Source organism: Chaetodon auriga, chromosome 11 (genome assembly GCF_051107435.1).
Source record: "Chaetodon auriga isolate fChaAug3 chromosome 11, fChaAug3.hap1, whole genome shotgun sequence".
Taxonomy (NCBI): domain Eukaryota; kingdom Metazoa; phylum Chordata; class Actinopteri; order Chaetodontiformes; family Chaetodontidae; genus Chaetodon; species Chaetodon auriga.
Window position 1 is genome coordinate 10,478,577 of NC_135084.1, and position 17,213 is coordinate 10,495,789.

Consider the following 17,213-nt stretch of genomic DNA (forward strand, 5'->3'; position numbering starts at 1 on the left):
AGTGGAGTGTGACTAGCAACACACAAACACCCACATCTACACAGCATTGCTACCCTGACTGTATTATCACCTTTAATAAGGCATTTTTATGGGTCTCAGTAACATTTTTGTTGAATATTACATTTTCTCCTATATTGTTTCCATGTTTAGTGTTCATTTTGGCTTCTTCTTCTTTCTCCTTCAGTGCTTTACCTTTGCAAATAAACTAGAATTGAAGAAATGAGTGAGTCATGTGCTCATTCCCAATCTCTTAATCTGCCATCACCTGAGCAGCTTCATTCCACCGAGCGCGACGAGCTTTAGTCAACTGTAGTTGTTCTGTGGAGCTCTGTCTTTATCCTGGCAGCCTGTTTATTTTTGATAGCACATGATTAAATTTAGCTCAAATTTGCGCCAAGGCTCCCTCCTTTCACCTTTTTCACCAACGCCGGGGAGCACGTGAGGCTTTTTTAGATGCAAGGTGTGATTGATGAGCTTTTGATTGGAAATGCGTACCAGACACTTTCATTACTGTCTGTCAAAGTGCATCCTGTTAGGGGCAGTAAAGTCTATGGATGTCTCTGAATGTGCATGTGTGTGTGTAAAAGAGAGAGAGAACGGCATCACTTGATGATGAGACCCACTTAATGACATTTCTCATTTGGTTTCTTACCAAAGCCACGACTGCTGGGAGCCTGGGGATCTGGAGGCCCAGATCACTTCCGTAAATGAGGCGTCTGATGACTGAGGCCTGACTAGCTTTTCCTCTCACTCATATAGACAGAAATCTGGCCAATAATCTCCCCTTCACTCACAGTGAATAAAGCCATTAGTCAAACTCGTTTACACAGCAGGTGGATGGGTGGAGACTGGGTCCGTGCTGAAACAATGAGCAGCAGATTGCATGAAGGGTATTGTGAGGGAGCAACAGTAGAAGTATATAAAGCTGTCTTTCCATGTTGTCACCTTCGTTGTGCTGGCATTGAGTTTTTCCAAAAGTAAGAGGAGAGAGACATTGTGGTAATACGAGTTTCTTTTTCAGCTCTAATTTGATTATGCTTTGTGCAATTAAATTAAGCTGCAATGCAAAGGCCCCTTGATATACTTTTCATTTTGTGTAAATCATTTATTATGCCTCCTGCTGTGATCAATTAGGTTGTCAAGACAAGTTTTATGAGATGTGCTCACCTCATAATCACCTCAACGGGAAACAGTTTGCATCTGCTCACTCATCTATTCAGAGACCAGTTGCTAGTTAGCAGTGACACAAATGCGTCGCAGGAAAGCCATCGATTGTTTTCCACCTTTTTAATAGTAGTGGCGCCAGATTTATTTGCAAAATAGCACTCATCATTTCCTCATATTGAAGAAGCGTGACAGGCCATTTTGCTCCTGGCAGCGTCCCTATTTCATGTCACATTATTTCGTGTTTTGTTCGGGTCACCTTGGCACTAAACAGGGAAGCAGTGCCTGCAGCAGCTGTGATTAGAAAAATGTTTATCAGCAAATGATGTTTCTTCAACAGAAACAAACGGCACATCACGATTACTGCTCAATTAGCGGCAGCCAACTCATTTATTTTCAGGTTTAGCCTGAGGTTCTTTTCTTTGTGCAAGTCACTTATTAAAAAGAGAACAAAAGGCTACAACTCTAGTGTAAGAAGACAATGAGTGTATCCCAACTGCATGTTATAAACCAATACTTCAGAGTGCCATCATGCTGTGGGCTTATCTATGTTTTGGCAGTTATTATCCAACCTGCAGTTTTCAACAGGAAATGATGCAATGATGTGCTGGTGAACTGAATACAATGAAAACACAGATTTTATTGAAACATTACCACATATAATAATCTGTCCTGCAAAGAATTGTCCTATTTTTTTTCTTTTTCTCCCTATCTGGCAAGTAGAAATACAGGCATTTTAGCATTTTCTTCCTTCTCCTTTATCTGGTGCCCAAGCACATCCTCAAAACATAACTCATATTAGTTATATGGTATAAAACTGGAATGCAATGAAAACACTTTGCCACAGATACAACACAGTCACTGCAGCCCCTGACGTGCAGACATGGAGTAAAAAAGATCCTGATTTGTCATTGTACTGAGAAATGAGTGATAGAGACAGTCTCTGCCTTAATTGTCACTCAGTTAATAATCATCGCAGTCTGATGTGACTCATCTCTGTTGTGCAAAGCGACTAATCTTTTGTTCAGAAGTTGGAAAAAATAAAACAGCCGCAGCGTATCTGTGCCTTTTCAGTTTAGGCAGTATTGAGAGTTGGTTTGAAGCTTATGCGAGCAACTTGGCACCCGCTTTTCATAGCGCTCCAATCAACAGAAGATTGCACATCTCAAAGACACAATGCCCTCATTGCTAAATGATACCTGCAGCATGATTAGATCTGTTGATTTAGATTAGACTAATACTATGGTTCAGATTACATGCACACACACACGCACACACACTTGCAGTCAAACACACTGAAGCACACACACTCAGCTCCGCCCGTGTAATTCATGTGAAAATGAAACGGTGCAGCATGACTGACATTTTCTTCTCGACATTCCCTCAGCCTGCTCTCATCCTGTTTCATCGATTAGCTTTTCTAGAAGCTTCCTGTTCTTTGTGTTTTTGGTACTGAGGCTCAGTGCACTTGAATTGTGTGTGCGTGTGTGTGTGTGTGTGTAACAACATGCATTATGTACACTGGATTTGTGAACCTGGCGTCCAGCCATGTTTGTCTGTGTTGGGTACAGGTGCTTTTGGGGGTGTTTCCGCTGATTCATTTTGTTAAAGGGCGTAGTGTGCGACCTGTATCTGTGTCTGCAAAACACACGCAGCATCCCAGTGGTTGTCTCATCCCTGCCTGCTCTCTCCTCTGAAAAACGAAAGCACATCTCTCCTGTTATCACTCCACAATGACAGAGCATAAGGTAATCCCTGTCCATGACTGCTAGATCCCCTTGCATCATGTGCATGAAAATGATTTCATTCTCCATTTTCCCTCTCTCTTTCTCCTCTGATGAGTTGTATGACTGCAGGCTTCTATATCTGCCTCTTGTCATGTTGGAGTGATGCAATTAGGTTCGTATTCTCTGTGGTCTCTGTTCTTTTGCAGGAGAGGATTGCCTATAAAATACCTGTCTGTGCAAGCCGCTCGCTCCGTCTAATGAGCTGACACCAGTGTTGCTCTCAGATGGGTGATGTTTTTAGCAATGCAGAGGTCTCACTAACAGATTATTTGCATTTCTTTTAGTAGAAATATAGTTAAACAGTTTGTGAATGTTTGGGTTGGATGGATAACAGATAATAACAAGAACCACAGATAGGTGTGCTTTATGCAGCTGCTCCTATATCAAATCCGCTAAAGCCTCAGTATAGCTCTTCTTCCCTTCCCTTCCCTGCTTCCTTCCTTAACAATGTGTGGAGTGCTCTTAAACTAGTCTTATCAGAAGCATCCTGCCAGTTGAGGTCAGGGCTGAGGGGGCAGAGTGTCAGAGTTTAACTAGCTCGTGTCCTAATGGGTCTTCGCTGCGTCTTGACCCCAGAGTTTTGGTGTGTTTAACATTCCCTGCATGTTGGGGAACAAATCCACCTCCAGAGCCAAAAAGCCAAGGCAGTTAAAAAGACAGAGTGCTCTGTCAGAGCGCTGCAGGGTCACCAACTACATCAGTGTGCAGAGATTAGACGCTTGCAGATTACTCTGAAAATATCTGATGACAGGCATTCCTCCTGATAAGTAATGATATAAACAATGAAAGACAACTGTTTTGAGGAGTCTTCAGGGGTTTTGAGTTCACCTGCGCAGTACTTCTTTTACTGATCTGTAGCACAACATGACTTGAGTTTTCACACTCCACCTGAACTGGCCAGAACAAACATTTTCTTTTTTCCTTTACCAAGTGGTGATGTATTAAACAACAAGGCCAGTATTTGCGCCCCTGCTGATTTTTCCCTATGACTCTAATTCTTCAGATCTACAGGAGGTTGGTACCCACTGTGAACTCTCTCATGCATGTGAGCCTCTTGTCGCATGTGTCCTCTGCCTCCCTCTCCCCTCTTTCTTCTCTCTATCCATCCCTCTAGATTTATCTCTTTCTCCTAACCTGTGTATGGCACCATCTTTCTCTTGCTCCATCACGCTCATCCATACATGTGCGTAGCGTTAGCATTGTGCATTCTTGAATCATCAAGATCTTATCAAGTAGTCTAATGTACACGTTCTTGCCTATATATGCATCAGTAGATACAATTGCTTAAGCACCAAATCATCTTTTAAGCTTTTATTTGAGCTTTTTTCCCATTTCTGAGCTGCAATTTAAGATCTTTTATAGTTCATTGTTATATAGATGCTCCTTTCTTCCCCAAATAGCAAATAAACCCATGACTCATATCTCCTAAGCTGGTTATTCTTACTATCTGGCAACACGGGGTCCTGCTCCAAAACCCTCTTATTTGCTGGTGTTGATTCCCCAAATCCTCTAAACGATATCATCCCGACCGGCCCTTTCACAACCTTTTCCTTCTGGTCAGCACATTGCTCTTTGCCCGGAGAGGAAGAAGCCATTCTGCCGGCTGTCACCACACAGACTGATTCTGTGCTGCTCTTGTCGGGATGATGGATCTGGACTAGCCAAAGAGTGCTGACTCCTCACTGACCACCACTCCCTCACCACCACATGTCGGCTCCTTAGCCCACCACCAAGGGCCGCCATGATGGATAGGGCATCCATCGCTCAGCCTAGCCCCCCCCCCCGCAGGGCCTTTATCAGTCAGGCCTCTGGTGGCAGCTCACTGCTTGACAGGCAGGTAAACACGGCAGCCATATTGTTCTCGGCTTACCCGCTGTCATCATTTTGAGGTCATTTACAGTTTAGCATCAGGTTCAGAGAAAGGTTTGCAGATGCCTGGTGATTGATGCAGTTTTTCCTCCTCTATTCTCATGCGTATCGTTCATTAACTTTCTAAAGATAAGACTCTTGAAAGGGTTTCTATTAGTTTTATTATATGGCTCTGATTAATGCCATGTTTAGATAGCAGAAGGCTTAATGAATTTCATAGTGCATCTGAGGTCTTCTGCCCTTATGATGCCCTTAATTATTTCAACTGAGCTCCGTCCTAACATCAGTCCTATTCGGACCAAGCTTTTTTTTTTTTTTTTGCTTTAATGTCTCTTATCCTAACCAACGCGGCAACACATCAGACACTCAGTATATATATGTATATATTTGTTGTTTTGTCCACTAGCTTGAAACCATGCCAGGTGGTGAATTGATTTGGGTTGTTTCAATTTCCATGAGCAAAGTCAGAAGAGGCAAAAACACAAAGAGAGGCCTGGATGAAACAAACCTGGAGCAATTAATCGCTGCTGGTGGCCTGATAAGCTTGTTGAAGTGACTGATTTCCATTGGAACTGGAGTAGATCAGCAGCCAGCAGCGTGTTTTGTAACAGCTAAGTAGCTCATTTGTGTATATTTCTGTTGCTAAGAGGAACTTTGATACAGTAGCTGGTCTCTTTTAGCCTTTCTATCAGTGGAATCCACAGTAACACTCATTAACAAGAGAGGCTTAGAGTTCACTGTTCTCTTACAGAGGACCTGCCTCCTCGTCCTCTCTGTGTGGAGTTTTCCCTTGTTTCCTCTCTCTTTTCCTCCCACATGTACGTGCATGTGTTTATGGATCAGGTATTAAGTACACCAGATCATACTTCTTGATTTTAATCACATTTTAAGACCTGGCAGTACCCAATATATTATTATAAGTCTCCTCTGGCCCTTTATGTTAACATTTAGTGTGTGCTTTCGTATTACTTGATGCTTGTTGCAGCTGCTCGTGTGGACAGGTGAGGCTGCACATGTGACCTGATTTTACACGAGTCTTTCTGTGCTACGGCCAGACTGTGGACCAGCAATTAATAGAAGCATGAAATTGAATTTTAAGTTATCTTGTTGCCAATGCTGCATAAAGCTTTTAGTGCATTGGAAAACAGATTTAATAGCCTCTTTTCATGTGACAATGTGGCCAGAAAGAAACAACCGCCATGTGAGAGAAAACCTCGTAACAGCATGCACATGAATTTGAGTGAGTGTACATATTGTGTATGTGCGTGTGCGTTTGTCTACATGGGGACATGCCTTCTGTTTTGTCTCAGTCGCACCACGTGACGTTGGAAAATAATGGGCTGGTTTCCAGTCGTCTGGCCATCAATTTAGCTAAACTTGGGCCTGTAATGACCACTGGATTTTTTTTGGTGATATATACTAAACTACAATTAAAGGATCAGGCACACTCTTCTCCCAGATCAGACAGTGTAGCCTGTTAGTGCATCTTATACACAATTGAGATGTGTCTGATAACATGGTGTGGGGGTGGGCACACAGGGTGTCCATGTGGAGGCACATAATACTTTCTACTTTCAGGCAAATAAATAACTGAACAATATATACAGCTCCACTGCCTCGCTCTGTGTCAAATATCAGAGTCTTTCATCCTTGTTGGCTGCTCCAAGCACCGGTGCCATCACAGTGTGAATAGATACACATCAAAATCCAAGCAGGAGCTTTCTTGACTGGGTTTTTAGCAAATGACTGTTCGCTTGACTGCAGTTATCCTTGCTGGCTAGACTCCTAACACGTTTGATAATAACTTATTTGAAGATTTGGATCTTTGAGATTCACAGTGTTGTGGTGAGATCATAGCTAGACTAACTTATCAGAGTTAAATTGAATGCCAAAGTTTTGCAAAGGTGTTTGTGACACTAACCATTCGTGAACTCTGGATTGATTCCTGAGCCGTGTTTTGATTCAGCGTGCACGGAGAGGAGGCGCTACTCGCAGACAGATCCATTCTCAATTTGTTTGTGTGTGTGTGTGTGTGTGTGAGAGAGAGAGAGTTAGAGAGAGAGAGTGGGGCAAGGTGGGGTTGAGCCAATCAATGTGCTGAGCGTGGCTCTACAATGAAATCAGATTTTACCCATTTTAAATGGTAAAAAAGATAGAAATCAATATGTGGCGGTCAATGTTGATATTGTGGCTGGCTGCCATAAATAAATCAACGTATGGGAAACAGTGTGGTTGCATGAAGCAGAATGTCCTTTTCACCCCAGGGTGTCCCACCAGGAGACGTTATTGGAAGTGAGGTAATCCTTCGTAGCAGTCAGTCTCTTGGTTTGATGCAGGCAGCCCCTCGCGCTGGCTGCTGATCACTCAGGATTCCTTAGCCCACAGAAACAATTAATGTTGAAGTTAAAGCGACACCTAATTGGTCCGCTGCCAATTTATGGCAGTCAGCGTCAATTACCAGGCAAGAATCGAGACTGACTGGCGCTGTCTTTGATTTTTTTTTTTTTTCAAAACCTGACAGAAAAGTGAAACAGACAATGACTGCTGCACCTTTTTCTTAGGATTTTCTGAGAAACACAATCCCAGTCTGGAGACTTTCAAGCAAAACATGTTAAGAAAGAATTCCACCAATAGCGGAGATCTTGCAGTACTTACATATTGTACTTCTTAAGTACAAGTAGCTGCATACAGACCAAATTAGGCCCGCCACAAAGTAGTTTTTTGAGAATAAATGTTGGTGGGCTTTATTGTCCTAGATTTTCTAGTCACGCTTCTATAATATATGCTCATTGTAAAGCTCCATGTGTTTGTAGCTGAGCTGCAGCCACTGCCGCTCTTCAGCACACACCCTCTGTGTCAATGTACATCTCATCAGCTGGCTCGACGGTGAAGTCAGCGGCAGAATTTATGCACGCAGATACTAACCTCTGCAATGTTTCAGTCACCTGTGACAAAGTAAACTGTGGCATCTGTCAATCCTTTACATTTAGACTTGTTCTTTTCTGGGTTACCAGGCCATAGTGAACCTCGCCTGAAGCTCTGCAAGGATGTAGAGGGAGATAATGATAGGCCGAGAGAGAAAGCATGAGAGGGGGAGGGGGAGTTTGCCAACTCATCACCGTTCCTTAAAAATGACAGATTAACCAGTGCATATTTGATGAGAGTAAATTCCAGCTAAGAGCCTACACAAAATCTTATTGATTCAGTTAGAAGGAATCACCCTGCTGTGTGGCAAGGAGGAAAATATGAAAGTTACCCTATTCATCGACTGCAGTTGTCCACGAGATTTTAGCTGAGCCTGATGAAAAGGCAGAATCTCAGCTTTCTCTCTGGGTAAAATCCCCTTCACGTTTCATATTGAGCAAATTACTCCCCTTTTAAACTAGACAATTCCACCAAGTGTTTTTATGGAAAAGGCAACCCATTTAATAGCAGATAAAACCAAGCCCTTCAAACCGATTTTGTATTCACTGCAGCCCTGTGAAAACTGAGCGGAGCCCTGTTGATGATATCCATGAATAAATAAATAAATAAATAAAAAACACAGCATTTCATCGTTTTAGTCAGGCTTTATTTTGGGGTGGGCGCACTGTTCCCTTGGAGAGAAAGCAAACCAGAGAAACATTAAAATAAAATTACTGGCTTTTATTAAAGAAAGCTGATGCAGAGATAAACGCATACCCAACAAACTGCTAATGCTTTGGCAGAAAAATCAAATTTTCATTCTACAAAAGCAATGTTTTTGGATTGTTTTTGGAGTTGCCCCGGTTGTTCCAATCAGAGAAGGGTAACATTGGAAGTTGGAAAGTCTGTGAAGTGTGTAATGAGGTGACACCTGATATTCTCTTGGGTGCGTGTTGCATCGGGCTGTAAGGCCTCCATCTGTCAGGGGCCACCAGTGGCTAATCTCTCCCTGCATACTAGGAACTGATCCCACTCACCTCCAACCTGAATTATTCATCATTCACACACAGACTTTAGCCCACACTGAACTCTATTTAGTCAGAGGAAAATGTCCTGTTCTGCAAGACAAACAGGAAGGCTTACTTAAGAGTGTGGTAGCAGTTTTGTCTGTCCCTGTCTCACTGCACTTCTTTACTTCTCTTTGATAATTCACACCTTCTGCTGCTCCTTTGTGCTGTTCAGATGACTAAGTGGGGAAATGGGCTGTGGAAAATAATCATCAATGCAGCTGGCCCACTGACAAGAAAGGAGCATTTTCTCTTCTGTTCTCAAGTAAAGGAACATCTATTCCAGCCCTGTGTGATTCATTGCGCTCTTTATTCATTACATGCCTCTCTCAATTGTTTAGATTTATAAAGAGCTGATGTTTTTTCTGCATTTTTGGTCACTTTATACGTTTTCTTTTTATTTGCTCTCCAGGCTTCGATGCTCATCAGGCTTCACATCTTATTCAGAGAAATGTACAATTTATAAATAGTTAAAATGAATCCTGGCCAAAAAAAAAATAAGTAATAATGATAAATAAATACTGCCAGCTGTAAAAAATATCAATTTTTTAGTCATCCTTGCTTGTAATATCATGCATTCTGTTGCTGTGCTGGATTTTTCCCTTCAGAGCTTCAGGAGAAACTCCACATGAATATACATCCTCTCCGTCATACTGAGAGCCAGATCCCCACAGCTGCTGATTGGACAGTGGTGTTGAGGGCATTATGGAACCACAGTTTGCTTTTCAGCTATGCCGCTGCTGTTTGTTACCAGAAACAAAAGGAGCAATTTAAAATGATAATGAAGCGTTTATTGTCTTATGGGGATGGGAAATGTGCCGTGTGGCACGCGCTGGCTCGTAAATCTCTGGATGTCACCCGTGGCGTGTAGATGGATCTCCTCTCCTGTGGTTGTCTCCAGCCCCATAGAGCGCAACTCCGGCAGACTAATGAACACGGAGAGCCTTGAGAATGGTAAACAAGTGCCTGATTAATTGGCCCTCTGCTTCCATTATTTTAGCAGTGGAATGCAAAATGTGCTACAATGCAATGTTTCTGATCAGTTTTCATTTTTTGTTGTACGCTGTATCTGCTGTACTCCCCTACAGACGAGGGTGGCCCCTCTGTGAAGAACAGTATGTCATAGTTTGCTCCATCCCACTCAGAGAATAGAAAATCCTCTCAAACTATTGCCACATAATTACATTACAAGAGCAGCCTTGTCGTTTTAAACTGGATGAAACTTAGCCTATTTAAAAAAAACAAAAAAAACAGGCAATCTCAGGAAACAGCCAATTGATTGTAGTTCATTCATCAGGAGTCCTTTAATCTGTGCCAGCCGTGTTTTTTCCCAGAAGCAGCACTTGCTACTAAATTAAGGAATGAAGAAATATTTGAACCCAGAAATGTCCACAGTAATTATTTCGTATATCAGTCAAACACAACAACTTTGAGTCAGTTTACAGAAGATGAACCACGCTGGATGTCTTTGGCTGTCAAAGAACTGTGCGGATCATAATTTATTAAATTATCTTTTGATTTTAGCCTCATGAGAAATGTTATGTAACCATCTTTTTGCCAAAAAAAAAAAAAAAAAATCCAGACTTGTCCTTGTGCCTACATGCCCAGGCCTGCACACATACACACACTCAGCAGCTGGTAAGCTTTCATGTTCCACCCAGACGTCCTTGTATCGCGCCCCTATCCACAATGTGAATGACTGCGAATGCAGCGACTCGTTCGAGGAGATCAGGTTTAGGAGGTGAAGACTGTTTGCGGCTGCAAAGGTCCCGCTTCTCCCAATCCTGCTTTAGTTTATTGAAATTTTAAAAAGGCCCAAAGAGCTTGAGCTCTTGGCTGCCTCTCCCCGCACTGCTTACTGAATCATTGAGGGGCCGTTGGATTATCAATGCATGAGAAAGTCCTCAGTACCAGCACTTTAGAGAAAGCCTTTAAAAAAAACAAAAAAACATTCAACATCCAAACAAGTACGACTCCACTGAATCTGTCGCCAAGAATAAGAGTGTACTTCTTCAAGCTTTAAGGGTGCTTCTGTGTCACAGTGATCTGACAGCTCCTGTCAGCATGAAGCCTACAGCACACAGGAATTATTCCAGTGTCATTGCCTGGCAGCGCCTCTCTCTGCCTCTTTCTTTTTCTATTGTATTCGTCTTTTGTATTCTTTTTTGCATCAGATCTCAGTTTCTTACAGTCGTTAGCCATGTTTCCATCTAATTGTGAAGCGAATTTGAAGGGAACTTTTGAAATGTCCCAAAAAAGGAAAAAGGATAAAAGGAAAAAAAAAAAAAAGAAAAAGCCAATTAGGCATGTTTCCATCAACTGGTTTGGATCGAATAATCTAGGCTACGCAAAGTGTTTTATCAGAAGTTGGCCGCTACATGGCTACGTGGCTACGTGGCTACGCTACACATGGCTGCAGTAAAGGAGTGGGAGAAGCAGAGGTCACGAACCAGAAACAAAACCAGAACTTTGCCATTTCCATCCCTCTCTAATGAGATGCTTCAACATGCACATAAAAACATGTTGATGGAAACATGTCTGTTGTTTAGTTTAAATCGTTCTCTTTGGCGATATCGTGCATTTTTTTGCTGACACACGAGGTGAGTGAGCTTGAACTTATTAGCTGCTTGCTTGGCTGCAGCAGGTGGTCAGAGTTGACCTCTCTGCACTACCTCAGAGATGTTATGTCTTCATCCCTGATTGAAAGCGAACGTGAGCCCCTCTGTATAGATCATTTTTCTGCTTTATGGCTTGACACTCTTGAGTAAGTAGCACTCATATGGACATGATAAATCTTTTTTTTTTTTTTTTTTTTTCCGTTCAGCAGAAGCAGCTGGAGCATTGTATGTAGTGAACAGGTTGTCTGTGGCACAAAGGATTGATGTTGAAAGAGAGAATGATCAAAATGCAGGCTTGCAGTCAAACCTCTCATATTAATTTTGGCACATAGGAGACATTGTTGTTCGAATGTGCGCCTCCCCCTCAACAATATTACACACTGTTGCAAAAAATCCACACAATGCTGCAAAAAATTCACACTCTCGGTCAAATTTTCCACTGGGCTGTAAATGTCATTCTCCATCACGCTGCACTTTTTTCCGATTCGACATGTTTGCATGAATTAAATGTCATTCTTTTGCTGTTTTCTCACATATTTTCCTTTTTTTTTTTTGAGGTCACTTTGGAATAAACATTTAAAGTTGTGGGCAAAAGTTAGTATAGCAAGAGCGCATGTACAAGTGTGGTCATTTTGTTTGCAACGACTGCTCTGCTTAGCAAGAGTGTTGAGCATGTATTTAAGATGCCTTTCACCACGGCGATCTACCTTGGCATGAAGCCTGCATTCTTATCTCCTCTACCTCTCACTGCAAAAGCACTGCCACATCAGAACCACGGCAGACAGACTATGTATATCAAATGTATCCAGCATACCCTAATGATAAAATCAGAAATCTCCGCAGGCTTGTAGATAGCCTAGTTAGGCAGCAGTTTGAATTCATTTTGTCTTGGGACCCATCCCTCTTCAACCTACTGTGCCGCGTCTCTATTATTCTGAACACTTCCTTGTTCGCAGTGAGTTAAACATATTGTAAGACAGTGATTATTTTGTGAACTCCTGGTGATTCTGTGAGGTGGAGAGATCTTCTGGGTATACCACACTGCTCGACAAAGCCCACAGAACAAGGACTTTTTGAATATGTATGGTGTTCAGTTGGGATTACTCTTATCTTTTGTAGAACCACTGAAACACACTCCTCAGGGGATGTGTCTTTTCATGATCAGAACCAGCATCTGAACGTGACACTGAATGGAAAGGTGAATACTGACTGTAATGCAGCATTTTTATAGCGGGTGTCTTGCATGGCAGTTCTTGGCAAACACAGCCTCGACTGCTGAGCGTCTCTGACGGATGAAGAACAGAAGGTTGGGTTTCTCTCACTTCCTCAATCTTTTTTCGAGTTTGGGAGCAATGTTTGTAATGCAAATAAGGACGCTTCAAAGAACGGCTTATTAGCATTTTTAATGGGAGAAATGTTCCATTGTGTGGAAAATTTGATGATTCAATTTTTTGTCTTTTATGTACATTAACAGCATGAAGCTCGTGTTTTCGTTTCGCTTGTGAAGCTGGCAGACACGTGCTGTATGTGACTTTGCAGAGTGTTAAATATATGACCTTGTTAACTCTTATCTCGTTCTTTTGCTCGTGCACAAGCGTTAGTGCGGCAGAGATAATCGTCCATGTCTGATTTGGAAGCTCAGAGATTGATTGGTGCTGTGTTTTATTCAGTGTTACAGCACCCCGGGCCATGTCTTTCCCTTTGTGCTGTGGGATTCAGCGGCCCAGGCTTCGTATCATTATTCAGTTCTATATTAAGACTATTGATTACACTGTAACTGTGGCGCTGAGGCTCAAGCAAGTGACCAACTGCTGATATTATTGTTGCTTTTCTTTTTCAGTTTTCTATAAATGACATTTGTGTAACAATACTGTGGACAAAGATACAGTAATGTCACACAGTTGTCTGCAGTCTTTCCCTCTCAAACCACCATCAATGAGGCAAATAACTCAACATTTGGCATGCAATCAGATTCTAAGAAAGCTGTTTCACTCTGTTTGAAACATAAATAAAATCGAATGTGATAATTTGCTCATCCTTTTTGACATATACTCAATTGAAAGCAGTACAAATACAATATATTTAATGTTTTATCTCATCGCTTTGATTGATTTTTGTAAAAATATGCGTATTCTGAATTTGATGCAGACAGGAGCAACAAAAGACCAAAAACACCTGTTTGGAACATTCCACAGGTGAACAGGTTGACTGGTAACAGGTGATAGTGTCGTGAAAGAGGCATCCTGGAAAGGCTCAGCCGTTCACAAGCGAGGATGGAGTGAGGTTCACCACTTTGTGAACACATGATTGGATAAAAGACATTACTGCATGGGCTCAGGAACACTTTGTACAGCCGTTGTCAGTAAACGCAGTTTGTTTGCAAATGATTGCATTCTGTTTTTGTTTATGTTGTACACAGCATCTTTTGGCATTTGGGTTGTAACTGCTGTAACCTGTAAGGAATATTGCGCATTGACAGGGACGCCTTGTCCGTCTGTGCTGAACAGATGCCGATATTCCCTGCAGCCCGGTTGATTATGACTGGTATCATAGTAATTGAGTTGCTGTCACACTGTTGTGCCCATGTTGAACTTCACGGCCTGACTGGAGTCTGCCTCAGTCAGACAGCCTTGGGCAGGGAGGTGACAGCTGACAGTAAGGACAGAGAAACCACAGCGGCACATCAAAGAACACCAATTAGGCTCATCTGAAACATTTATGATCCCTGTTGTTTTCTGGGGAAGCCGGGAAAAATAAAATAGAGACTTCACATCCTCTCCGCTGTGTTTTCTCTCCCGTAAGTTCAACCCGGCTGCTGCTTCCAGGAGACGCCTGGACAAAGATGTCATCCACTACATTTACGCTGCTCCTCCCTCTTGTGCCTCACACAGGTGCCTGTGAGTGAGTCACCCCTCTTGTGTGCTGCAGCAGATTTTGATGTGGGAGCAATGGCTGTTAAGAGCTTCACAAACATATGCAATGCAATTATGCTCAATTATGGGTGATCAACATTTGCATAATCTTTATCCCAGCTACTCCTTAAGAACCAATCAGATGTTGTTTTTCAGCTTGAGAGTCACATGAATAATTTATACCAGTAAAATATATCTATTCTGTGGGTCTCAGTGATCTCAGTGGCTATTGAGCCTCCTCAGTCATCTATCATTTATGATGGAGAGAGTTAGGAAGGCTCCCTGATTGAGCTAATGAATGCAAATACAGTGCGAGACTAGCATGGGTCAGTAGCCACATTCCCTCCTCCCCATACATGTTTTCTTCACTATCAATTCACTCCAAGCCCATAAACAAATGTGGCATGTCATTTACTGTGGCCGTGAAACGATTAATTTTCATAAAGAAGGGAAGAAATGGCCATCTCTTAGGTTTTCGGGGCACCTGGTTGTGTTTTGACAGTGATGATAAGCGTACATGGCAGCTCAATTACGTTCTCAACACTCGTTTTCTGTTTTATTTAGGTGATGGGAATCCTCTCTGTGAGTTCCCCTTGCGGTTAAATACATGGAGGGCTGCAGTGGTGGTAGCACCTGTGCTGTCGCTGGTGTCATTCAGCACCTTAGTGTGTCACATGATAATTGTGTTACACGCCCACATACATACATCTATAATGAATGGAAGGCACATGCACATGCTGCACTGCGGGGTGTCTCATGTATATATGCTGCCATATGTTTATTGATGTAGGCTGACACAGGAGAAGACACCACCATGTTTTTTTTTTAAATACATAAGCATAATTATTTATGAGCTGCATGTGTTTCATTTGTGCTGCTTGGATGAGAGACTCGATTGTTTTTAGCAACATACAGGAAGACAAACATTGCAATCGACAGTTTATATCAGATTCACGTCCAAAAGGAAACTTTTTGCTCGAGTTATTTGGCTTTCATGTATTAACACCTGTTGTCTTTTTAACATGAGACTTGATATGAAGCACCAGCTCTCTTCTCTTCATATGATATATCTGTAGCTGCTGTGTGGCTCATTATTAGATCCCACTCCTCTAAAAGCTCAAGTCCTCTGTTGTCTTTAGTTGTTTTGTCCTTATATAAAGCAACTAAGATGGCAGCAGAGACTTGAAACCAGGAAATGGTGCTCTTGTTCTTTCTGCTCTGTCCCAGTGATCTCTGCTGATAATGAACAGGAAGTGTCAGCTAATCTGTTCTTCACATCACTCACAGGTGAAAATCAAATAACATGTCTTCGTCAACATCTTCATCCACTGACGGGCAGTTGGTGATTTATGTGGTCAGTGTGTTAGTGCACAGGCTAATTGTAATGCCATTTATCCATCATATCAGATGGTAAGGACTTTCAAGACAACTGCTATAAATTCATTTCCATATATGTCATTGCTCTTCTTTAAACTTTGCCACGTCGGTTGGTATTGTTCTGCCCTCCGTGTCAAATACCACAGAGGCTGGATCAAAGCGTAGAGATATGGTTGACCCAGGTCTTGTTGTGAAATTGCGTCTCAGATTGTAAATTCTCAGAGGAATTAGGACAGTGAGATAAGACCCGGTCCTGGCCACTGCCTCTCCTAATGCTGTCATCACAGTAATATGTCTCATGTCTGTTTAATGTAGGACTGATGATCATGGATTCGGAGGTATTATCTACTGTCCTTCATCTAGATCTTTGATTTAGATGAAAGGACTGATCAGAGAATCAAAGACTTTGTCTGGTACAGACAACATTTCGAGGCTTCTAATGGACAGTGTCTTTTCAGTACACAGCAGTGACTGGTTTTATTGTTGCTGCTTATTTCTGAGAGGACACATAATGGACACTACTCCTTCATTCTACACTGCAGTGCTTTTATGCACCATATTCATATATTTTAGCCAGTGCTGAAACAGCCGCTCCTAAACACAAAGACTGAGTGACATTATCTGCTGGCAGTGGTTATATGCTTTTTTTTTTCATCCCAAGCTTCCACAGCTTTGACAGCACAAAGCACCCCCACTCTACACTAAAAACCACATACACACACTACCACCTCCTTTTCCACACATCCGAATGTGAAGCTCGACTAGGGTTGTCAACTATTGCCAACATGGCCCTATACTTTTTTTTTTCCCCTCACTTGGCAGCCTTCAGAGCCTGTTCTGACAGCATTTATATTTCCACAGAATTTTAATTACTTTGTGCTTCAGCTTTCATGTCTCTTCAGTGTTAGCGTGCCCATGGCCACTTGCAGTTGTGTTGTTTTACAAAGTGGCACCCAGATAATGACTGTTTCATTCTCCCACACGTTTCCTTCTCGAGGTGTTTTCATCGGGGCGTTAGCATGTTGCGTTCACCTGGCTAACAGAACGATGCACGGCGCACCGTAGACGTAACGCGCTCGGCTTGCTCTTTGACATTTTCTCTGTTTCTTCCTTTCCTGTGTCTCCTGCTGCCGTGCGTGCCGTTGGGTGAAGTGCAGACACTGTTTGAAGCAGCAGCACATTTGATTTTCTGTATATTTTTATTTATTTTCTCCATTTTTTTTTTTTTTTTTGTGGTCAGACTGACTTGGAACTTTGGATGTGCATTATTGCTTTAAGAAAGGGATAATCCACAACAAGGTTTACATTGAATGCACAATGCAAACAGGCAAAAAGCGTGCAGTGTGAAGCTGAATGTGCTTCCTGCAGTGTTTTATACAGTATTGCATCTTTGAGTGCATTGTATAATCCTTTAACACGTGTCTCACAATGGATTATCCTGCTTACACCCCGGTCACTTGGCCAAAAATAAGCACCTTCACTTACTTTTGTTCAACATTTTAAACTCAGTAGGTT

At 42.2% G+C, this 17,213-nt stretch overlaps 1 protein-coding gene across 5 annotated transcripts in view; it reads left to right on the plus strand.

Moving 5' to 3' along the window:
• Positions 1 to 17,213, plus strand: part of macrod2 (mono-ADP ribosylhydrolase 2) — a 399,810-nt gene that overhangs the window by 200,836 nt on the left and 181,761 nt on the right. The window lies entirely within an intron of this gene.